Here is a 26,617-nt window from a genome sequence, read left to right as displayed (position 1 = left end):
ACACTATATCTCATATCTATATCTCATCCCCGTAGTCCTACGTGAACGAGAAAGCGGGTCAAACCGCGTTATAAAGAGGAAAGATTTGATTGTTTGTTTGCATTCAATAGTCTGAAACTACTGAACCGATTTAAAAAAATCTTTTACCGTTAAAAAGCTACATTATCAAGGAGTACAAACGAAAAGGAGATTTAAACCCACGTCTTACTAGACACGGGCATAAGTTAGTTATTTCTGCATATCGTCTCCAAAGAGTAAAAAAATCTTTTGTAGGTTTGGGTGTACTCTTCTATAACAAGATCCCCAAGACTGTGATGGACCTGCCAATGCATAGCTTTGCATAGCTTTAAGCAATGTGTTAAAAAACATTTACTTAGTCGAGGTTACTACAACATTGATGAGTTTCTTAAAGATAAAAGCGCTTGGAGGCCGTTGGATCAGCTTCAGTTCAGATCAGTTGGAAATAAAACTATAAGAAATTGTAATTGTTATCAATTGTAAATTATAATACTGTATGACTTTTTCAAAAGAGCAACTGATGAGTTTCTTGCCAGTATCTTCTCAGCAGAACCTGCCTTCCGAACCGGTGGTAGAATCTTTACAGATAGTCAACTGACATTTTGACGGCCTCCGTGGCGCAGTGGTATGCGCAGTGGATTTACAAAACGTAGGTCCTGGGTTCGATCCCCGGCTGGGCAGATTGAGATTTTCTTAATTTGTCCAGGTCTGGCTGGTGGGAGGCTTCGACCGTGGTTAGTTACCACCCTACCGGCAAAGACGTACCGCCAAGCGATTTAGCGTTCCGGTACGATGCCGTGTAGAAACCGAAAGGGGTGTGGATTTTCAAGCTCCTCCTAACAAGTTAGCCCGCTTCCATCTTAGACTGCATCATCACTTACCATCAGGACATGAGATAAAAAAAAAAAAACGTGTCAAAAGTGCTTGTAAACTGAGCCTACTTGAAATAAATGATTTTTGATTTTTGACATAAGTCACATTTCATCCCCGTATTCTCACTGAAATGGGAACTACGAGGGTGAAACTGCGGGATTCTGCTAGTAATTATCGCATTGATACGCATCGCTACCACTAGCGCCGAACTCCCTACGTGCTAAGTGTAGATAAGCCAATGAATCAATCATCTAGTGATAACGATGCCTTGTTATTTAATAACGCTATGTTGGGCACTAGGTGACACGCAGCACACGTGTGTCATCTATAGTCAATCTATTCTGACGAGTCGAGCTTTAGGTTTGAATGTTTTTTTTTACTTCTTTCCCCAATGACAATGCTGAACACACCATGCTTTATTGTCTCCGGTTTAAAACCAGAAAAGAGGTATTTTTTTAATCTTTACAAGTTAGCCCTTGACTACAATCTCACCTGATGGTAAGTGATGATGCAATCTAAGATGGAACCGGGTTAACTTGTTAGGAGTTCAATGAAATACCACACCCTTTTCGGTTTCTACACGACATGAACGCTTCGCTTTGCGGTACGTTCTTACCGGTATCGAAGTATCGCCGTGGAGGTTTTATGTTTGGTATATTGATATAAGGCGATGTTGATTAGTAGGTATATTTATTATTTCACTGATTGTAACAATTGTATAAATATAAAATAAAAGTACTATCAAATAGATGATGCGATGTGGAATGATGTACGGTAAAGATGTAATGTATGGGCGAAACAATATATCCACGCATGCGCGGTCGAGGGAATTCTAAATATGAAATGAATCTGGAATGTGAATATAGATGGCCTAACCTAAAGTGGGCGAACGAAAGAGTTCGTTCGCCACAGAAGCATCCCACCAGCCAGATTTGGACCAATTAAGAAAACCTTAATCGGCTGAACCGGGGATCGAACCCAGGACCTCCGTTTAGTCCGTCAAAAATCTTCAATGCGTTGCAATACGTCGTCACAACTAATCAACCCATTTATGCGACACCCCGATTCCAACGACAATTGTAAATCTAGACGCACAAAAAAATGTCCTTTACGATCCTGATGATGATATGTCTAACTAACAACACAACGTAGATAAAGATTCTGTTATAGCCAGACCTACGGATATAAAGCGTATCTTAGAGCTTTATTTACTGTGGCCAGACCGCTATCTTGCAGTCCCAAAATCGGTTTAACCGTTCCAAGTATTAGCCCAGACAGACAGACAAATGGATATTGAAGTATGAGTTGCAGTCCTAAACGTACATGGTATTAAGCAGACATGTCTCTGATTCTTTCCAATACTATCTAAACAGCATAATACAATAGACAGAAAGAGATTTTTTTTGCAAAAGTTTGTTTATGCACTCGAGTTATTTTGAAATCACAGACCTCATTTTTTAATGTATTGATGATTTATTCATTATGTTAACATAAACGGAATCATTTCTATCAAAGGCAATAAGACCTTGACCCTAAATATAGTCCAAGCGCACAAAGTAGACAACGCAAATATTAAACGAAAACATAGTTCAATGGAAAATTGAATGTAAATTGCACCATGACAACACAATACACTTCAATAGATGGGAAAGTGGACAATACACTTTTTGACATACTTGTTTATTTATTTATTGGTACACCAACAATGGCAACAAGAAAAATTAATATTCTATACATAGGACAACGAAAAAATGAACGGAAATAATAAAAAAAAAGTCTGCCAATCTAAATTGGGCCAGCATGGTGGACTAAGGCCTAACCCCTCTCATTCTGAGAGGAGACTCGTGCTTAACAGTGAGCCGAATATGGGTTGTTAATGATGGTGATAATGATGATGAAATAGGCAAAATCTTAGTTCTAGTGCTAGTTAGCGTTTCGAAACGCTACTTATCGTTTCGAGTGCTAAGACATCTCTTAAAGGTACGAGTATATACAGCCTGTTGTCCGGTGGTACTGGTTGATCAATGAATCAATATTTTGATATTCTTTGCAAAAAAGCTAAGAATCCAAGCTACAAAGTCACTCAGATCCGACAGAAACGGAAGAAATATAAAATCTGCTTCACTCACCATAGTACTTCATTAAACGGCATAGAATTTTTCATATGGCACCTCTAATTTACTACAAATTACCAGCAAAATTTGCTGATATAAATTTAAGTTTTGCTATATTTAAAATTAAAATAAAAGAACTATTGCTAAAACAGTAAAAACTGTATTACACTAACAAAGACTATTAGAATGACAAAAATAATTAATTGTAGATTTTGTTACCGGACATAATAATTATTATAGTTTTAATCATGTAGTATTAGTTAATAATTTAATTTTAACATGACAACTTTACTTCGAAGAACAATATTATAATCTTTGTAATTAACAGTATACTTTTAACTCACTTACTTTTAACTATGAGTTTTATTGTATTTAATAAAAAATGTACTTAATTTAGTTTTAAGACTTTGAAATTTGCATGCTATTTTGTAGCAAATTGTATACTTCTTCATTTGTACGAAGGATCTTATTTTAAATACAATTTGCAAATAAAGAAATTTTAATTTAAAGAAAACCTCTACGCACGTTTTCTTTCTTTCTTTTTTTCCTTTAATTTATTTTTTAATTTTTTAACCTCAAAATGAAGCATTTTTGGGGATGTTGATTATACAACTTTCAAATGCAAATTCAAATGTTTTTATCGGATCTGTCACTGTCTTTTGGATTTGTCGGTGTTTCACGGATAATAGGAACATCCTCAGGAAATGCGTGATTAATTTTTCATTAATTGAATTTCTATAATCAACATTGGAGAAGCGTACTATGTTTAAGTTTTATATCATGTCCTTAATCCGTTATTTCCGTGTAATCCATCATCGTCATTGTAATCTTTTTTTTTTAATTTAAAATTTGTTTTTAAAATGTCGAGTAGATTCTTTTGTGAAGAACTACTTTCTGTACTGATAATAGAATCACATTAAACAACACATACTGTGATATATTTATTTTATTTATATACAATATTGTCAATAGCATTGACTATATTATCGGTTGTGTGCGGACTCCATTTTAATTTGCCGCTTCATTCACTACAACATCACAAAAGATTGTTCTAGTGAGGACTCAATGGAAGGAACCCGAGAAGGAAATGTTTACATTAATCTGTCAATCCGATGTGTTACGCATCGTCAGTTTCATTCATTTATTTCCTAGAGTGACGAATTAGTTTATTATTTACCTGTAAAATGTTCACACCAATTTTTTCATTGACAACATTAAATTTTCAAAAGAACTTTAAATATTTTTTCAAGTAAAATAATTTATAACATGACTTACATAAACTATATTTCATATACACTTCAGGTTAATCTAAAGTAGAACTTACAAGTACAACCACTTATATGAGTTAAAATCAGTAGGTAAATATACATACTCTATTTTTGTAAATTTTGAAAAATCTGTGACGTCAGAAACAGTGCTCTCATTTTTATTAACTACTGTAGTTATTTTTTTTAAGTTGGTCAAGAAACAATATTTGCATATTCCGCGTAAAAACGCTGTTTTCTTTCCTACTGTTTTGTGAATCTCGTATTCTGAAAAATTTGTTTAGTCCTCGCTTATCAGTGATAACCGAATCACTGTTCTTATTGTTATTAAAGACTGTAGTAAGTTTCACATTTTGCGTCAAAAGTTAAAGCTGTTTTGCTCTCTTTTCGTCATATTTTTTTAAATCTCGTGTTCCGAGATACGTATTTACTTTTCCCTTGTCAGTGATAATCACTGATCTGAACAAATCACCGTTCTCCTTATTTTTAACTACTTTAGCAACTTTTAATTTGTCAGTAGGTCAAGAGAAACAATGTTTGCACATTTTGCGTCAAAATTTAACGCTGTATTCTTTTTACGGCTTTGTAAATCTCGAGTTCCGAGAAATCTATTTAATTCTCCCTTATCAGTGATAACCAAATCACTGGTCTCGTTATTATTACTTACTGTAATGACTTTTGATTTTTCAGTAGGTCAAGAGACATAATGTTTGCACGTCCCGACGCCGACTGATGCAAGTATCTTATCTTGTGTGATGTGTATTTGCGACTCCACTATCGGTTACATTACATATTTGAGCTCTTTCTTTGCGTACACTTGTTTTTCATTATTAGATCCACCGCTGATGTGTACAATCGTTCTTATTTATGGCGCGCTTAGTTCTGATTTATATCGGCACCTTTTCTCTAGTTGTCGTTAGGAACATTACATAGATAAAGCATTTAAGCTAGCGTAGAACTATACAATTATTGTTATGTGTTTTGTTTACTTTTACTTTAACTTATGTTCTAGTTATTATTGTATTTGTTGAAATAGTGTAAGCGATACTGTATCTTTAATACTAGAATGTGTCTGCAATGGTATCGTTACTTGTTAAGTTCAAAGATTGCATTGGTGGCTTTGATTTGAAGGATTGTTAAAACCATACTCCTGCATAATCTCGGCACTGTTCGTAGTGGGACTCTGGTCCAGTTGGGAGGAGGAAATATAACGAAAAAGCTTTCCATGCAACACAAACACAAGCTCCACAGCGTCTTCACCAGTGAACACGAGTTCCCGAATATCTGACGTCACCCGGACGTGGGCTCTTTAACTCACGATCTCGGGGGTGCCCGAAATGATACAATCAGGTCAACACCCTTCCAGAAAAGCCGAGGTTCGAGTCTTAGAGGAGACACTCTCTTGTCCTAGAGAGTCCGACCATCTTTACTGCTTCTGCCTTCGGACCTTCAAGCGATGCTGCTGCGGTCGCCCAAACTAAGTACGGCAAAAAATATCTGATCTTTGCAATAATAATTATTGTTTATTTAACTTATGTTCTAGTTTATGTTGTTGTTTGATCATCTTTTACAATGCTCAAGATATGAGTGCGTGTTCACTTCACTATTAATATCTGTTTATCTGTAAACTTATTAATCCTCCTTGCTGCTAGTGTTACTTCTATAATCGGAACTCTTTGTAGATACGAATAGAATATTGTTGTACTTCCAGGATATACTCGTAATATCTGAAGCAAGTTTATGAAACTATACAGTAATATATGTCATAAAATAATAGATAGACTAGCTGACGCCGCGTGGTTTCACACGCGTGGTTCCCGTTATCGTAAGAATACGGGGATAATTTATAGCATCGATAACTCTGAAATAATTTTTCAAATCGCACCATTAGTTTCTGAGATTAGCGCGTTCAACCAAAAAAAAAAAAAAAGAAACAAACTCTTTAGCTTTATAATACTAGTATATATTTAAATATCTATCTGTTGGTTAAAAAGGTATAATTTGTGAGACTATTTCAGGGTTTATCTTCCTTTAATTTGTCTTTTAAAAGTAAATGATTTATTTGAATTAGTTTATGTATAAAAATTAAATATTAATGATTAATAATGTTATTGTTTTTTATTTATTTGTAGTAAGACTGAATAGTTATCAATATTTTGCTATAGCTTCCTTACTTGTTTTCCTTAAGGGCACATTTGGGTATACAAGTCATCTGTATTTTCCCATATGACAAATATGTTGGTAGGTACCTATTTACCCAAATATGTATTATGTACATAGTCATAATGAATAAGCCACTTAAAATATTATGCTTAATGCGCATGAAATGCAAACCACAGATTTTTTATTTTGGTAATTTAATTTTGACTTTCATGTGCCTGAACCAAAAATCAATAGATTTTTGTCGAGATTATGTTACTTTCAACGTGCAAAATGGACGTTGGGGTCCCAAGGTGCTGGAATGGCGACCCCGCACTAGAAAACGCAGTGTTGGTCGACCCAAAAACGTCGACACTCAAAGGGTGAATTGTCCCCTAGGGGAGCCCCTGCGACGTCTGTGAATTCCACTGTTGCAAACGTAATAAGTCTTATATATGTATTCTGAAAATTTTGTTTAGTCCTCGCTTATCAGTGATAACCGTATCACTGTTCTTATTGTTATTAATTACTGTAGTAAGTTTCACATTTTGCGTCAAAAGTTAAAGCTGTTTTGCTCTCCTTTCATCATATTTTTGTAAATCTTGTGTTCCAAGATACGTATTTACTTTTCCCTTGTCAGTGATAATCACTGATCTGAACAAATCACTGTTCTCGTTACTTTTAACTACTTTAGCAACTTTTAATCAAGACACTCAAAGTCGACACTCAAAAGGTGAATGGTCCCCTAGGGGAGCCCCTGCAACGGCTATAAATTCCACTGTTACAAACGTAATAAATCATAGCAAAGTATTAAGTAAGTAATCATAATCGCCATTTTACCGAATGAGTATGTGCGTGTGAAGACAATTCATCAAAAACAATCACCAGAACGCTTTATCGTGACGGGTGTCGTCTGGCGTCAGATTTTTACAAGACTCTTAACGTTATCAGTTGTGATAACAAAGTTTCAGTTTAAGAAACGTATTATTTCAACACTGTGTACACTTTGTCTTGAAAATTCCTTTAGTTAATATAAATTCTCATTTTAATTATTATTACCCGGTGACTTCGACTGCAGGCTAATTCACTAACTTTGACGTATGTTAGTTGACATGATTGATCTCATAGATACACAAAATTGAGTTTCGGTGTAAGAAAGGGGACGATGACTAGGTTTGAATATATTGATTTTTATGAGACATTCGGGTAAATAAAGTTAATATTTAATTAGTTAATATTGTATGTAAAAAACAAAGATTGTCTGGATGTTTGCAAAATAAAAAGGATCACAAAATTTCATAATCTACTAAAACTCTTTTATCGTAATTAGATGAAAATTCGTTTTAGTTTCCTTACATTAAACGTGACATTTTTCAATACATTAACTATGAACTTATACGCACAAATAATAAATTTTTATAATATTTGTATTTTATTTGAACGCCCATACAAATCTAACGATTATTATGATCAACGACGTCATTAATTCGTACAATTTTGTATGGGGCGTTTTTCAGGGATCCGCGGCAGCGCAACAAATACGACCTTTTACGACCCTGTAACTCCGAAAGTAATGATCGCAGATACCATGTTACTTTTACAAAATAGCTTTACTATTAGCATACTCCTAATTTACATACAATGTAAAAAACTGTCATCATCCCTATTACAAATAAACACTTTTAAGTAAAATAATTGTAGTGGTTTAAAATGCCTTATGGAAACACTAACACACTAGTCGTCTCTACAATTTTCGAAAGTTTCCCTCAATTTCTCCAGGATTCCATCATCAGATCCTGACATGAAAAAAATGGGACCACCCTGGAATCAAACCCTTCAAAACAATAAAAGAATTTTCAAAATCGGTCCATAAATGACGGAATTATCGCTGGACATACATTAAAAAAACATACATACAGCCGAACGTAGAACCTCCTCCTTTTTGGAAGTCGGTTAAAAACTAGAGTCGTAATGGCAATGTAGGTTAGATACACTCCACTTACGCTGAAAGTAGGTTACATTATACAGCAAATAGATGCAAAAGGTATATCATTTATTATCTGCGTAAATATGATAATGTAAATGTTTATAGAATTGTCATTGAGTTGTTCATTGCAGAATACAATCACAATGAGGTAACGTTGAGATCTGAAGCTACGAACAATGAAAGTGTAATGGTGATTAAAAATACTAATTCACGCCTCGCGGTTTATACCCGATAAGTTCCCGTTCCCGTGAGAATACAGGGATAAAACATAGCCTCACACAAATAACGTAGCTTTCTAGTGGTGAAGGAATTTTCAAAATCGGTCTTCTTTCTTAGTAGTTACACACAATGATATTTTATACAAAATCATTGAGTACGCAATATCAATTTTTACAAATTAAACTTACACTGAATAATGATCAATTTTTCTATACAAACTTTCAACCCCTGTTTCACCTCCTTGTGATCAATAAGCGACAAAAGGTATCCTAAAACCTTCTACGTATTATGGTCTCAAATGGTGCCCATTTGATTTAAATTCATTCAGTAGTTTCATTGTGATGTCCGGTCAACATAAAAAAAAAAACATTTTGTGTTCCAAATATACCTAATAGCAGGAAAAGTATATCGTCACCGATAAAAAAATTACTTTTGATTTTGATCTTATCTGATGTAAATGAGTCTTGTATTGAAATGCGTAACGGGGAAAACTAGAGAGCTATCTTCTATGACAGGTGTTTGACGTTCGATTTTTAGGATAAACAATTCCCGCGACTTCGTCCGCGTAGAAAACTTGATCCACGATATTATTTGTTACTAATATTATAAAGATTTAATTGTTTGTTTGTTTGCATTGATTGCTCTGAAACTACTGTACCGATTTGAAAAATTATTTCACTGTTTGGAAGCTACACTATCCCCGAGTGCTATAGGCTATATTTTATACCCATATTCCTACGGGAACGGTAACCACGCGGGTGAAACCGCGTGGCGCCTGTTAACTTATTATAGGAAAGAAACGTGTGCGTCTCGGGTCGCTCGACTGTAGTGCATAAACCTGCTGCCGTATGCGTTATAGAAAGGGAAGCCAGACAGAATGGCGCCGTAACGGGTTACGTTACGAAGTGGTTAACTCAAGAAGTTATCATTTCAATATAAAAAAATTGGGTGTGAAGGATACTACTGCACTGCAGTCCATTGATAACGACTTCTTCGTCACAACGTATCTACATTTTTCACTAGATTATCAACTGTTTAATCATCTTTATTCTAAACTACATTTCATTAACGATTTACGCACTTCATATCAAATCATTATGAATAATTTATTTTTCACTACTCTTGCTCAAAAACACTGTCATATTACCACTCCATAGCGGGGCTAAGCATTAAAGTAACTTTGTTTTTTTTTTTTAATTTTTGTCTACTAAGTATAAAACGAAAAAGGTTGAATTCGTAAATCATAGGTGGGTACGAGTACATATTAACGTTGGGTCATTTCACAGGTAATTTTTGTTCAAGGGCTTGTAGTCTATATGTAAGGCCCTGATTGTTTGATAAATATGAGTATTTGAATTGAGAACGAAATGCAGCGTTCTTGTCTGTGGAATGCGTCATGTTTTTAATTGATTTTTATTGAGTTGCAAGCTGCGTCTGTATAAAAAATGTAACATTGAATACTGTACTGAATTATTTTATTTTCTCGTAGTCCTAGTGAAAAGTATAATGTAACACGCGGGGCTAAACCCATTATATACTCGGTTTCTATTTAGCAGCCTCGCCTTACGGCTCGTGCCTTAAAAATACCTCGTATATGAGTCTTTTTAGCCCCTTGTTTCAACAATCTACTATATTTTATTTTATTTATTATTCTACAAAATACATATTGAAATTAAGCCAAACAATAATGGAACACAGATGGTTTTACTGTGCACTGGCTATTAAAATTAATTGAACAATATTAAAAGTTAAAAAACAAACAAAAAGAGAAAAAAAACATTAGTGGGTATTATAAAAGAACAGCATAATTATTGTTTCCCTATAGAACAATTATTAATTTTAAATAAATGACAAATAAATTAATAAGAGAATAGAAATCTTATCTATCTATTTCAATTGTTTTCTAAAAATTACGCGGAAAAATGTTATAGAACTGTATCTTCTATATGAAAACACTGTCAATGTTTAGATTAGAAAAACACACTTGAGGAATCCATTGCGACAAATGTTACTCTATTAGACGGTCTGCCATGGCCACATGTACCTCATTTTATGAAAGTTGGTTTTTTTAACCCATACTTATCATATGACAGAAAGAAGTACGGTAAGCAATTATGGAGTTTGGATCATGATGGCTTTAATTATCGTTCTTATAGTTCAGGATTCGGGGAGAATTTTTATAATTGATTATTATCAAGGATCATAAGTGACCTACTACAGAAGTAAGGTAGCCAATTATGGAGTTTGGATTGTGATGGCTTTAATTATCGTTCTTATAGTTCAGGATTCGGGGAGAATTTTTATAATTGATTATTATCAAGGATCATAAGTGACCTACTACAGAAGTAAGGTAGCCAATTATGGAGTTTGGATTGTGATGGCTTTAATTATCGTTCTTATAGTTCAGGATTCGGGAAGAATTTTTATAATCGATTACTATCAAGTTACTTGCGTAAGTAACTTCGTCTTGATGAGGCGCTTCAGTTTTATATTTACGAAAATTATTGATCTACAGGTAGCTACAGCTTGTGCGGATTAATTAGACACTTGGCTCGAATGATGTTTTTACTGTGTTTGTATGGATGTGTTTGATGGCCAGGTGTCAAATTAATGCACACGGGTTATAATAGGATTACTAGGTAATAAAAATTTCTGAGCGTAGGAACGAGATAACGTACCACGCAATTTGCAGGGCAATATGAGCAACAGTAAAGAAATACATTTTTGATGAACCTCAAAATGACAAAAGACCTCTTCCCAACTTTTATCAATAAAGGTCATCAAAAATTGCTAAACAACTGTTTTTTTACTGTTGCTTAATTAATAGTATTTTTTATTTTTCTTTACAAGTTAGCTCTTGACTACAGTAATAGTATTCAAGGGCAATGTAATTTTAGTCAAGGGCCAACTTGTAAATAATAAATAATCAAAATAATAATAATAATTGTTTATTTGCAAGAATACAACATTCCACTAAATTAATAGTGTGCAAATATAAAAAAATACAAATAGTCACAATTACCAAATTAAATGAAATGAGATTAAGAAAAAGACAAATACAGTCACAATTACTAAATTAAATTAAATGAAATTACAAATAAAAAAGAAAAAATAACACCAATAGTCATAATTACCAAATTAAATTAAAAATGAAAATAAAATAAACTCAGAGGACTGAGACTCAATACAATATACAAAATTCATTATTTTTACAATTAACATTTTTACAATTATTATTTTAATAGTTCTTTGACATTATAGTAGGTTTTACTTATCAACCAGTCGTATAATCTTCTTTTTAAAAAAAACTATTATTCGTAATTAAGCAACAGTAAAAAAAACAGCTAGTAAGCAATTGTAAAAATGCTCCCCGGATCCTGGACTGTTGAAAAAGAATGCGGAAATTTCAGGCTTCTATAAATGAAGTATGTCTGGCTGTGACAGGCTTGTCCATTAGAAAAACACACTTGACGAATGTATTGCGACAATGTGTATAAGTAGATTGTCAGCGTACTGATTATCTTCAGCTTCGGATTACTCCCGACGTTCTATTTCCATTATCAGCAGACCTTTAGCGTACTTGACATCCAAATGTTGAGATAGTGCTTACGTTGTTATGTAAGATTTTTTTGGGTTATTGTTATAAATACATTTTTAACATTATTTCAACAAAATAGTTTGCATTTACATTTAAATAAGAGAATTAAAACAAAAAAAATTAAAACCTCAATAGCTTAATCGTAATTCGGCCGGCTTCATCGCCGAGGGCTCGTGGTTCAACCCCCGCCCGTTAGAATATTGCCGTACCCACTCTTATAGTCGTAACGGTCTTTTTAATCCCCGAGGTAAAAGAAGGGGTATTATAAGTTTGACGTGTCTGTCTGTCAGTCTGTCTGTGGTACCATAGATCCCGAACGGATGAAGCGATTTCAATTTATTTACTTTTGTATTAAAGGTGACTTATGGGCAAGTGTTCTTAGATATGTTTGATGAAAATCGGTTAAGCCTTTCAAAAGTTCTGGGACTTAAAAGTGGGGAAGAATAACCAAATGTCTGCATATATATTCGAGTGGTCTCAAATGAAAGCGCATTGATGACTTGATCGAGAGTGTAAATAATATTTTCATGATTGATGATACATAATAATATTGTTTAATTTTGAGACCTATCAAACAGATTAAAAAAAACTGCGATCGAAGAAAACTGTGAATGGAAATGCAATTTCGTGGTAGGCCAGCGTTTTAACACCTATAATGTCAGACACTGACGATCAAGCATGACATCATGCCGATCACGTCCAACATACGACTAGTTTTATCGGACGTCAAGCCTTTAGCGCTGCAGGCATGTGAGATTACTTGATCGTCCGTGTCTGACATAACAACCACGATGTCGTGTAGAAACCGAAAAGGGGTGTGGACTTTCATCCTCCTCCTATCAAGTTAGCCCGCTTCCATCTTAGACTGCATCATCACTTACCATCAGGTGAGATTGTAGTCAAGGGCTAACTTGTAAAGAATAAAAAAAAAAGAACATAAACTTTTTGAACTAGTATTTTAGAACTTTGAAGCTTTCTGGGTTTGTTTTAAAAACTCCCAAAGTCTAGATTAAATTTACATTTCCCTAGATAATGTTCGTAGAAACACAGACGAGATTATGTTGTTATTTTTAGCGATAAAACCATCACTGTAATCTGGTTTAACTGAGACGTCAAGAGTTGATAGATGTCCGCGATAACCAATTTGCTTCAAGGTTGCGTGATACCGAATTTTGGTTGGATTTGGAATGATTACAATTAGAATGATTACAATTCAATTCATTTCATTCATTGAATAAATTGTATTAAAGAGTATGCCAATAGTAAAGCAATTTTGTAAAAGTAACAGGGTATCTGCGAACATTACTTTCGGAGCTACAGGGCTTTAAAGGGTCAGATTTGCGGCGCTGTCACGGATCCCTGAAAAACGCCCCATACAAAATGTCACGAATAAATGACGTCATTGATCATAATGATCGTCAGATTTGTATGGGCGTTCAAACAAAGTTCATTTATTTATAAAATGTCACGTTTAATGTAAGGAAGCTAAAAATGTACGAGTATGAATTTTCATCTAATTACGAGAAAAGATTTTTAGTAGATTTTGAAGTCTAATTACTTTTTGCAAACATTAAGTCAATCTTTGTTTTTTATATAATAATTAGTTAATATTGACCTTCTTTACCAGAGTAATTCATAAGTTATAAATTTTTGTCATAAGAATCAATATATTCAAACCTAGTCATCATCTCCATTCAATTCATTTATTTCATTGTATATATTAATGAACCTAAACTAAATGTTAAAAACAAATAATGCCCACGTGGAATGGTGACAATCGGTTTTAAAAAAGTTTTTGAGTTGATCGGAACAAACAAACAAATCTTAACTCTTTATAATATTTGTTTAAAAGTTAGATATTTGTAGATGCAAAAATGCACTGCCTTGAGGACTCATTACGAAACACGTATTGGAGAAGGAATTATCCATTTTGTACGATTTCTACGTATTAATGCATACCCTAGTTGAAAACCTTGTGCAAGCCACTGCGTAGATGTATATATATTCGTGCATTCATTCAACAAAGTCACTGTTACGGTATTCGATTCAATTCCTACATGGCAATTTAGATCCAATGTAAGATTATACTAGTAGGTATTTACTTATATTTACGTCATCAACCCATATTCGGCTCACTGCTGAGCTCGAGTCTCCTCTCAGAATGAGAGGGGTTATCCCAATAGTCCACCACGCTGGCCCAATGCGGATTGGCAGACTTCACACACGCAGAGAATTGAGATAATTCTCTCGTATGCAGGTTTCCTCACGATGTTTTCCTTCACCGATTGAGACACGTGATATTTAATTTCTTAAAATGCACACAACTGAAAAGTTGGAGGTGCATGCCCCGGACCGGATTCGAACCCACACCCTCCGGAATCGGAAGCAGAGGTCATATCCACTGGGCTATCACAGCACTTATATTTACGTTCAACGTAATTTTACCGTATTACCGCAGGTATTACCGTAGTAGCTATTAACTTCTTGCGTATGGTATTCGGTTTTTTGTGTAGTTTTTTTTCCTAACGTCCGATTAAAACCAACAAAACACTATCAACAAAACTTAGGGTCTGCAGCGAGATTTTAATTATTATTCTTGCTAAAACCGCACAAAAATCATCATTATCAACCCATATTCGGCTCACCGCTGAGCTCGAGTCTCCTCTCAAGATGAGGGGTTAGGAGAATAGTCCACCACGCTGGCCTTATGCTGAATGGCAGACTTTACACACGCAGAGAAATAAGAAAATTCTCTGATGTGCAGGTTTCCTCACGATGTTTTCCTTCACCGTTTGAGACACGTGATATTTAGTTTCTTAAAACACACACAACTGTAAAGTTGGAGGTGCATGCCCCGGACCGGATTCGAACCTACGCCCTCCAGAATCAGACGCAGAGGTCACATCCATTGGGATATCACAATGCACAAAAATCAATAGATTATTTTATGAATGATGCAAATACAATAAGTAAAGGCTAAGTTTTGTTTTTAGGTTTTCTTATTCTGAGGCGCGTTTAGAATCCTTTATTTTAGGATCCTTCTTTTATTAAGGCGCTTTTAGAATCCTTCTTATACTAAGGCACGTTTAGAATCCTTCTTATACTAAGGCGTATTTAGATTTCTTATCCTAAAGCAAGTTTAGCACTAATTTTAAGTTCGTCACTTTATTTGTTTTAATTTTGAGTGCAATAATAATAATTTATCTTTCATAAATTGGAAAAAAATCTGTAAAGAAGTGTAGGAAAAAACTTACACTTAAAGAGGTTTATAATATAATTAATATAAAACTTGTGTCTTTATAGTTACAAAAGTTGTTGGTAAAAATGCATTAGGTAGGTGCTAAATTTTCAATACAAGGAAAAATTTCAAAGTGTGCACATTCTAACTTTTTTCTTCAAAATGTATTATATTTTGCCTACTTGTCTACGTTCCATATCCCCTCTCCGTGTAAGTGGCGTGCATAAGGTGTTTAACTAGAGTATGCACTACAAGTATAACCTGTAGTGGCCAGTTAAAATCTATACCAATATTAATGAAGAGTTTGTTTGTTTGTTTGTTTGCTTGAACGCGCTAATCTCAGGAACTACTAATCCGATTTAAAAAATTCTTTCAGGTTTATATAGCCCATTTATCGAGGAAGGCTACAGGCTACTTATTATCCCCGTACTCATACGGGAACAGGAACCACGCGGCCTCAGCTAGTAAGCTAATAATCATGATGATTTATCAAAAAACGTTAATGTACAGATTCGCTTCCTCGAAATTTTATTATAAGAACCTAAAGATATGTTTTTATACCGTTGTTTGAGCAATCATTTGTTTTTTCTCGAACGGTAAACACATCTCGAGTCGTGATAGCCCAGTGGATATGACCTCTGCCTCCAATTTCGGAGAGTGTGGGTGCAAATCCGGTTCGTGGCATGCACCTTCAACTTAAAAAATCGTGAGGAAACCTGCATACCAGAGATTTTCTTAATTCTATACGTGTGTGAAGTCTGCCAATCCGCATTGGACCAGCGTGATGGACTAGTGGCCTAATCCCTCTCATTCTGAGAGGAGACTCGAGCTCAGCAGTGAGCCGTATATGGGTTGATAATGATGAAAAAACACATATTTATGTTTTGTTTCACATTAGGTAATACACAGTCATGATTAAAAGACTTATGAAGAACTTCGGAGATATTTGGAGATATCAATTTATCTTATACCGAACTTATGGAGATATTTCGAGATATTATATTATCTTTCACCGAAACCTGTAGTCAGGGAAATATGTCTAAATCTAGATATAGATAGCAACAACCTTTTAAGTACATATTAGTCATTGTATTTTATTATAAAACGAAATTCAGTTTATTGACACAACTTTCTAATTGTACCCACAAGATATCCAAAAAAGTGAAATGACAAATTGATAAAACTCGTTTAGGTAACCTAAAATATCTTTTTTATCACGCACCATGTTATAGTTGGTGCTATAATTTTATTATAGCAACTATTTTTAACCGACTTCAAAAATAGGAGGTTTTCAATTCTATGCGTATGTTTTTTTTATTTAATAATTGTTACCTCATAACTTCATAATTTCTTAACCAATTTTCAAATAATTTTTTTTGTTTCAAAGAGTTATTAATTTCTTTATACTTCCAGATTGGTCCCATTTAATTTTCATAAAAATCGGTTCAGTAATTTTGTGTTAAAATGGCAATAACGAAATTGCCCGTACTGTGGCGCTTTCATACAATATGAAAAAAAAACAACCGATTTCAAAATCACAAAAATAAACTAAAAAACAAAAATAACATCGTATCGTTTATACAATGTAGGCTATATATTTTGACTGATTTGATTATATCAGCTCAAATATTTTTTTTTAAATACTTTTAATTTTTAGATTTATTGTAGATACTTTTAATTTTATTGAATAATAGCTTTAAATAGTTAAATAACTAAAATTCACGCTTTTATGCTTTAGCACGCACTAAAAATTACAAATATTGGATTTAAGTCACGTGACAATTTTTTTCGTATTCCTGCCATCAAACCCTTTCATTTGATATCCATATCATAGGGGTGGATTTCTGACAGTCAGTCCGCCATTATGAGGAGGCCGCCATATTAGATTTGTAATGACGTTTCTTAGCTAGTCAAGTATTGTCATCAGAACTCAGAGCGTGTGCAAAATTTCATCCTAATCGAATATCAAGAAGGAAGTCAAATTAAGGTTCCAACATTTTCGTAGTTAGTTACAATTGAAGCTAATATATAGCGTGTACAAAGGAAAAAAATAACAAAGTATGTTTTTTAGCAAATAATAAAACTCAGAATCATAAAAATAATCCAAAAATTTATGGTTTTATTTTATGGGAATAACTTAGCATAGAATTGTAGTGCGTTATACAAATTACCCACGTAATTAGTATTAATAATATTCTGCAAAATACGGCAGACTTGACTTCAAGGGATATAAATTATTAATAACTGTAGTACATACGTAAGTACGTAAGTAACGGAGTATAAGTAGGTAATAAATAACTAGGCTTAAATAAAATCAAAACTTAATGACAATTAACAATAAACATGTAAGGGTATACCATGTATGTAGGTATATCCTATTTAAATTTGGCGCGTCTATCGACTGTCTGTGATCAGTCACATTAACAGATGACACTATATTATATTTGTCAAATGTCATCTGTCACTTTTAAGAGGGAAAAAAGCTTGAAGTTTTTCGGTCGTTAGAGGTTATTTCTTTTTATTTCGAAACTATTTAATTACACCAAGACAAATAAGGAACATTTAATGTCGTTTTTCTGTTTTCAGGTGAGTTAATGTGTTCATAAATATTGCGTATTTTCATCATTGTAATAATACTAAGGAATAGATAATTCTGTTTTCAGAGCAACACATAGTTTCATTTGTCTAATATAATACTATCGTCTTATAAACATAATTATATTGAAATCGATCATAAATCCGTTTTGGAAGTCTGTTAATAAAGTTAATGAATTTTGTGAAATCTATTTGTCACAGTTTTTACACTAAAGCTTTAACAATTGAATTCTATTGAAAACCGCATCATTAGCATTTTTTTAATTCCATGATAAGTTGACCCTTGACTGCGATCTCCCCTGATGGTAAGTGGTGGACTTAGGACGAAAGGACTTGTAAAGAATAAAAAAAAAAAGAAATATAGAGACGATTTTTTTTATATTCTCTACAAGTTAGCCCTCGACTACAATCTCACCTAATGGTAAGTGATGATGCAATCTAAGATGGAAGCGGGCTAACTTGTTAGGAGTAGGATGAAATCCACACTCCTTTCGGTTCTACTTGACATCGTACCGGATCGCTAAATCGGTGCGTCTTTGTCGATAGGGTGGTAACTAGCCACGTCCGAAGCCTCCCACCAGCCTGCCCAGCTGGGGATCGAACCCAGGACGTCCTTCTTGTAAATCCACCGCACATACCACTGCGCCACGGAGGCCGTCAAATGGAGAAGATTGGCATATTTTGTCGACACCGCTTAAGTGGGATAAGTGAAAGGGGATGATGATTGTCACTGGAACGGGAACTACGCGAGTAAAACCGCGGGGTATCGGCTAGTTAAGAATATTCTTAAATAGTAACAATCACAACAAGTAACCAATTAAGCGTAACGTCAAAAAATTTGAGCATTTTAAACGGAATTACGTAATGGCGTCTTCGCGTCGCTATTATAGGCAATTGTTTAGAAAATTATGGCGATTTGTTTTAGTCCGTCACTGATGGACGACTGCACGATAATTACTTGTAATTTTGACTCGGTCTAACTTGGTTTTGGGAGTTTTTTATTCATCGCCTAGTGAACGGTTGACTTTTTTTTTTAATACTTTTTGTAGTAATTGTTGACGCAATACCTGGCCTATTCACTTTGATATTTTACTATTAGCTACCAAATACATCAAATAAATAACCATCTGTAATCAATAAGGCTTTTGCCTAAATCCTACTAATCCTACTCCTAAAGTTTGTGTGTAAGTGTGATAGTGTGTAAGTGTTTGTTCCTCTTTTACGCTGCGGCTACTGAAGCGAAATTTGGAATGGAAATTGGCTGAAATTTGGAATGGAAATTGGTTGAAATTTGGAATGGAAATTGGCTGAAATTTGGAATGGAAATAGTAAATACTCTAGATTAACACATAGGCTACTTTTCATCCCGCAAAAATCCACGGTTCCACAAATTTGTGAAAACTGAATTCGCGGGCGTCCGCTAGTAGTGTCATAATGTTAACTGGAAAATCAGTCAGTCCACCTGCGGGCCTATTCACTATTTTGGTTTTTATTATCAACCTAGTTAAAATAAACATTAAATTCAATTGACAAAATGTCATTTACCTACTGCATGATATCTACCAGTAAGCACCGGATGACATTTTTATATGTCAACTAGCATACGTCAGAGATAGCGAATAATGGTAGTGGAGGTCGCCATTCCAGCACCTTGGGACCCCAAATATATTATGCCAGAAATATTTACTCAACCTAAACCGGACGTCAAACCTGGGACTTTATAACTACAACTACTAGCATACTAAAGACACTACAATAACATATTACTTTTTATTTCTTAACATTGTCATAATAATCGTTGTCAACACGAGAGAAAAACGTGACACGAGATAAAAACTTCGATATCGCGAATTGTTTTTAAATAAGCCAGCCGAGTACTGACATCCTTTAGCTTAAAGAATATCTACCAAGATTATTACTATCACGGGAAGTATGCATTAGGAGTCCATTCCTTTGGCCCAGATGAATCAGTATTAAAATAGGCCATAGGCCTATTCACTAATTTGGTCTTAATTAACAACCTATTATAAAAAAAAAATTAAAAAAAACCCCGAATGTCATGAAATTATTAATTACACTATCGATCAAGTCATCAATATTCTCAAATCAAATCAAAAATCATTTATTTCAAGTAGGCTCATCAGTTTACAAGCACTTTTGACACGTCAGTTGACTATTTGTAAAGATTCTACCACCATTCTCTTTCAGTGCGCTTTCGAGTCCCCACTCGAGTATATTTGCAGACATTCGGAGTGCCACAGACAGACATACAGACAGACACGTCAAACTTACACCCCTCTTTTTTGGTAGGGGGTTAAAAATAAACATCCGCCAAATATCCTACAAATATTATAAACACGAAAGTTTTAATGGATGTTTAGATGTATGTTTGGATGTTTGTTACTCTTCAACACTGCAACTACTGAACCGATAAGGCTACTTTTTATCCCGGAAAATCCATGGTTCCCGAGGGTTTGTGAAAAACAAAATTCCATGCGGACGAAGTCTCGGGCGTCCGCTAGTTAAAAATAAATCTTTAAAAATGAAAAGATTCCGACAAATTGAGAAATGAGAACCTCCTCCTTTTTTTAAATCGGTTGAAAAGTCAATACGGAGGAATGGTAAAAGAATTTTTCAAATCGGTCCATTACTTTCGGAGCCTTTATAAAATTTAAAACTTTTGTACCTGTAATAGATTTAGATATAGAAGATTTGTTTTAAAATAATCTTAATTGATTTTAAGAACCAAAAAACTAACTAACTAAACGGTTAAAGTGTTTAGTTAAACAAGCAAAAACTCAAGATGTCTCGAACTCAATAAGGTCAGTAGAACCAAACGAGACAAGAACGAGCTACAAGGCTGTGGAAAAACGCGAAGCCAAGCAACTGGAAACTGTTTAATATTAAAGTAAACCCCAATTCGCACGAGAGTTTGATTGAGATGGTGATAACAATTGCTCGAAAACTTGCTTTTTTTGTTTAAAAGAATATTTGTCATACTTTTTCTCATTCCCCTCCCAACTAATCGGGAAAGTATACGTAGTGGGTACGATAATAGATATTTTAAGAAATTAAATATCACGTGTCTCAAACGGTGAAGGAAAACATCATGAGGAAACTTTCATACCAGAGAATTTTCTTAGCTCTCTGTGTGTGTGAAGTCTGCAAATCCGCATTGGGCCAGCGTGGTGGACTATTGACCTAACCCCTCTCATTCTAAGAGGAGACTTGAGCTCAGCAGTGAGCCGTATATGGGTTGATAACGACGACGACAGTAGACCAACGGGGCGGGGATCGAACCACCACCGCTCGGTGGTGAGTCCGACCGATCTAACCGTTGAACTGTCGAGGCTTAATTAAGTTACGAGGACTCCAAAGCGCCTTGGTCCTAGTAGAGCCCACAAGAAACTCAGCCAGGGTTTATAGACTAACTCGTGAATAAGTTACTAAATAAGAATTATATATATAGATAGTTAGAATAAGAGAATATATACAATAAAATAACAATATAATATTAAGGCTAAATTAAGATGATTAAGTACCATGGGTTTTGCGTATACAACACTAAGTTTTACCTAATTGCTTTATTAAATAATATTTATGTTAATATTAATAAAACTATGTCAGAAAACCACGCAACTGTAAAAGGTCATCGTAAAAATTAATTTGATACTAAACGAACAAAACGAACATACATCAAAAAAGTGACGTTGAATATTAAAATGCCTTTTTTTTAAACGACTTCCAAAAATAATACGAGGTTATGAAATTCATGTTTTTTTTTGCAAATGACTGTTTCCGTAAAACATTATTTACTAGCGGACGCCCGCAGTTTCACGTGTAGTTCCCGTTCCCATGGGAGTACTGGGATAAAATATAGCTTATGTTACTCGCTGATAATGTAGCTTGCCATTGGTGAAAGAATCTCTTGAATCGGATGAGTTGTTTAGATGTGAGAGCGTATCAAACGAACACGCATTTAAATTTTTAATATTACGAGTAGGTAATTAGGATTAACCGTAGTGATGTTTTTAACTCGTTGTTAATAAAATTATAGCTTGGCAACTTCGTTCGTAACATTCCCCATGGTCTGCGCGGGTCGGGGGGAGTGTAGCGATGAATGAAAAACCCACGACTGATGCACCTCACTTCCCCGCACGCACGATATCACATCCGCGCAGTCTTTCCCCCCGTCGCCGGCATATCATGGGAGTATCATCAACGAACTTAAAAGACAACAGTACCGCGTCATTCAATATTGCATAACTATTTAAGAGCCCAGTGGAAGTCAGTTTGATCTACAATTTTCATTCATCCCTCAGGAGTACAATTTTCAAAAATGCTTTAGTACCTAGTCATAATGTATTGTATAAAATTTACCCCTTAAGCATATATAAAACCCAGTCTGTCAGTCTGCTATGACTTTTAACATCATTAGCAACCCATTTTCGGATCACTGTTGAGCACGAATCTCCTTTCAGAATGAGAAGGGTTAGGCCAACAGTCCACCACGCTGGCCCAATGCGGATTGGCAGACTTCATACACGCAGAGAATTAAGAAAATTCTCTGATATGCATGACACACGTGATATTCAATTTCTTAAAATGCACTTATCTGAAAATTTAGAGGTTCATGCCCGGATTGGATTCGAACCCACACCCTCCGGAATCCTATCAAGGATTCTTATATAGATTAATGTAAACAAATTACTTCATTCAATATTCGTTAACACAAGATAGATCCACGAATATTGAATACCGCATAAACCTTTGATATAGAAATACTCAAGCAAAGTACTAAAGCCTAGTACAAACAGAGTCTTAAGTACTCATGGGTTATAAATAATAGAAACAACAATACAAATGACGACTCTCCTGAAGATAACTCGAGAAACCATCGAGATCCGTGAGATAGCGCGAGACACATCGAGATCCGTGAGATAGAGTGAGACGCATTGAGATCCAGGCACGTTTACTATTAAATACAACACCTAGTGCTATTGTTACTTACAACTATTGTTAGCGTAAAAATATGTCACTAGGGCAGAAAAACTTTGCCGGCTAATCGTGAACGCGGACCGTGACTGACGTACGTCAGTTGCCGTCAAGCGTGCGGGCGGGACTGATTGCCATGGTGTTTATCATGAAAAATGAAATACAAATAAAACGCTTGACAATGATAAACGCAAAGTCGCCGATAGTACGCGGCGCTCCGGTGTGAATGCGATACGCGACACACTAGCGATTTGTCGCACGACAAAAATGTCTTGAGAAAATACCTTTATAGAGTGATAGTGGATATACTCACGACATACGATAGAACTACAAATATTTCTAAAGAAGTGGGTTAAGCAGTAAAAGATTAGACAATGACACAAATCAAATCAAATCAAATCTCGCAGCTTCTAGTTATCACTTTAATATCAAGACAAAACTACAAAGACTCGGAAAAAAACATTTTTCATGTTGCTCAAGCTGTGATAGCTCAGTGGATATGACGTTTGCCTTCGATCTAGAGGGCGTTGGTTCGAATCCGGTCCGGGTTATGCACCTCCAACTTTTCAGTTGTGTGCTTTTAAAGAAATTAAATATCACCTGTCTCAATCGGTGAAGGAAAACATCGTGAGGAAACCTTCACACCAAAAAATTTTCTTAATTCTCTGCGTGTGTGAAGTCTGTCAATCCGCATTGGGCCAGCGTGGTGGACTATTGGCGTAACCCCTCTCATTCTGAGAGGAAAATCGAGCTCAACAGTGATCCGAAAATGGGTTGCTAATGATGTTAGCAAACTAACTTGCACTGGGCTCTTAAATAGTCATGCAATATTGAATAACGCAGTTCTATAGTCTGGCAAGTTGATGATACTCCCTGATATGCGGGCGACGGGGGGAAAGACTGCGCGGATGTGATATCGTGCGTGCGGGGAAGTGATGTGCATCAGTCGTGGGTTTTTCATTCATTGCTACACGCCCCCCGGCCCGCGCGGAACATCGGGAGTGTTACGAACGAAGTTGCCAAGCTATAATTTTATTAAAAAACATCACTACTGTTAATCCTAATTACCTACTCGTAATATTATAAATTCAATTGCGCGTTTGTTTGATACGCTCTCACACCTAAATGGAAAGCTACATTATCAGCGAGTAACATAAACTATATTTTTATCCTAGTACTCCCATGGGGACGAGAGATACGCGGGTGAAACTGCGAGAGTCCGCTAGTAAAGCTAGCTAAGCCGAATAATGATAATGATGAAATTAAGAAAGTGACTAAAGGAGAATGCCCACAAGCCAATAAAACGTCGGCCCAGAACCCAGATATACCGCCGTATAAAAGTTTATGGAGATGATAATCTGATGTACTTATAAATAAAGAACTGGTTAAATAATTAGCTTAATAAAAATATGTTTCTTGAATTTAAAAAAAAACATTTTTTTTTCTCAAAAATCACTTTTTTTGCTCACATCACTTTTTTTGCTCAAAAAGTTCTCTGGTGTGCCAAAGCGGCGAAGTAACATTTGAATCTGATTTTTTTTTTCTATTACCAACAAGCTTAACATAAAAGAAACAAACAAACAAACCAATCATAAATCGTCAAAAAATGTCGTAAAATTACTTATTTAGCGTCAACAACCTTTGCTTGTCTCAATTGGGGACCAATTAAAGATTAATTAAAAATGTCATAAAACGTTGTATCAAACTTTTTTTTGATAAAGTAATGATTTCATTAATAAAGTAGAATTATCAAGATTTTTTTCAGATATAAGACAATTGGTGGGTGGTTAGGGTAGGCCATGGCCGGGGATAGGTGCTCCCTTTTATGTTTAAACGCACTACATTATCTTTTTGAGAAGCTGGTAATAAAATAGCAGCGGAACTTATTAGAGGTCCATGTAAAATAAAACACAAATTAATGCATTATTCTGAATACAAGAACTAAGCGTAAGAGTGCCTAAAAACTTCATAAGTGGAAAGTTCATAACTCAAATAAAAACGCTTGGCAATAGCGGTAAACAACAAGAGAAAACTGCGCTTTATAGTCCTTGGGCTTAACGTTAGTCAAACCTGTATACATGGTGAGTCGGAAAAAATTACGAACGTACGTAGCGAACCATAGTAGTGGGTCGTTTTCCTTCAAAGCCTTCTTCCAGACTTCGATTTGCTCGATAACAAATAAGCCCCCTGAAAATTTTATAAGGTGGTTGTTTTGTAAAATAAAAAAAAATACAAACTCAAAGAAAGATATTTTTCAATTATTTTATATTTTTTTTTTATTCTTTACAAGTTAGCCCTTGACTACAATTTCACCTGATGGTAAGTGATGATGCAGTTTAAGATGGAAGTGGGCTAGCTTGTTAGAAGGAGGATAAAAATCCACACTCCTTCCTTTCCTTTATTAATACAAACAATTTATAAAATTAAAATCCGTTAATGGAAGTATTTGATATATATTTTAGTAGAGTGAACATTGCATATTTCGTGCGATTCGCGTTGCAGGCCCCTTAATCGTTTTGTCTGCCTTGTCATGACTATCATATCACACAAGTTTATTTTATTTTTATTTATTTATTTATATTATATATTGTGTTTCTGGGTTTTTGTTTAAAATAAAATAACACTATGTCAAGCTTATGTCGACAAGACAAAAAGTTTTAAAACAAAAAGTCGCGAGTGTGTCACAACGCCAGTAAATGGCACAATGGAGCCCACTGATAAGCTAATTATGCTTTTAGATGTAAATGCTAATCAGTGTCTGAGAAAAGAAATAATTCTTTTCAGCTACGATTTGCATGGTCACGGTTTTATCTCAGTAGAGCGAGATTTAAATACTTGCACACACTTACAACTCATTTAAGGCCTTAATAACAATTACTTTATTGTAAAGAGATCGGACTCAACCTAAAAGGTCGTAGGTTCGATCTCTGTCAGCTGGACTTTTTATGGCAGACGTCCACTTATCCGAATCCTACGTATCGGACGCATCGTATCGGATTTTTAACTTCCGATCCGATTTTTTTATGCTTTACAAGTTAGCCCTTGACTGCAATCTCACCTGATGGTAAGAAAATAATAAGTGATGCAATCTAAGATGGAAGCGGGCTAACTTGTTAGGTATTGGTTCGTAGGATGAAAATCCACAGCCATTTCGGTTTTTACACGACATACGGCACGCTAAAATCGCTTTGCGGTACGTCTTTGCCGGTAAAATGGTAACTAGCCATGGCCGAAACCTCCCACCAGCTAGACCTTGACTAATAAAGAAAACGTCAATCGGCCCAGCCGGGGATCGAACCCGTTACCTCCGTCTTGTAAATCCACCACCACTGCGTCTCGGAGGCCGGCAAAATTTAAATGGAGAGTCCAATTTCCTTATATAGATAATGGAAATTCATCTCTTTATCATCAGTTTGGTGAATCACTCATAAAGGACTAGTATTTATACATGTAAAGATAGATGACATGAGATAGTCATAGTCGTAATATTATCGCATGCGATAAAATTATCAACATTTTGCGTGGTTTCTACGAAATTTTTCCTGCAACTCGATAATTTTATCTGAGACGTTTTCT

General features: G+C 35.0%; 1 protein-coding gene across 1 annotated transcript in view; it reads right to left on the bottom strand.

Moving 5' to 3' along the window:
* LOC112053999 (uncharacterized) overlaps positions 1–26,617 on the bottom strand; it is a 140,831-nt gene that overhangs the window by 39,103 nt on the left and 75,111 nt on the right. The window lies entirely within an intron of this gene.

The sequence above is a fragment of the Bicyclus anynana genome, chromosome 25 (assembly GCF_947172395.1).
Source record: "Bicyclus anynana chromosome 25, ilBicAnyn1.1, whole genome shotgun sequence".
NCBI lineage: Eukaryota > Metazoa > Arthropoda > Insecta > Lepidoptera > Nymphalidae > Bicyclus > Bicyclus anynana.
The sequence above is the reverse complement of the archived record's forward strand: the minus strand, read 5'-3'. Positions and strand labels throughout refer to the sequence as shown.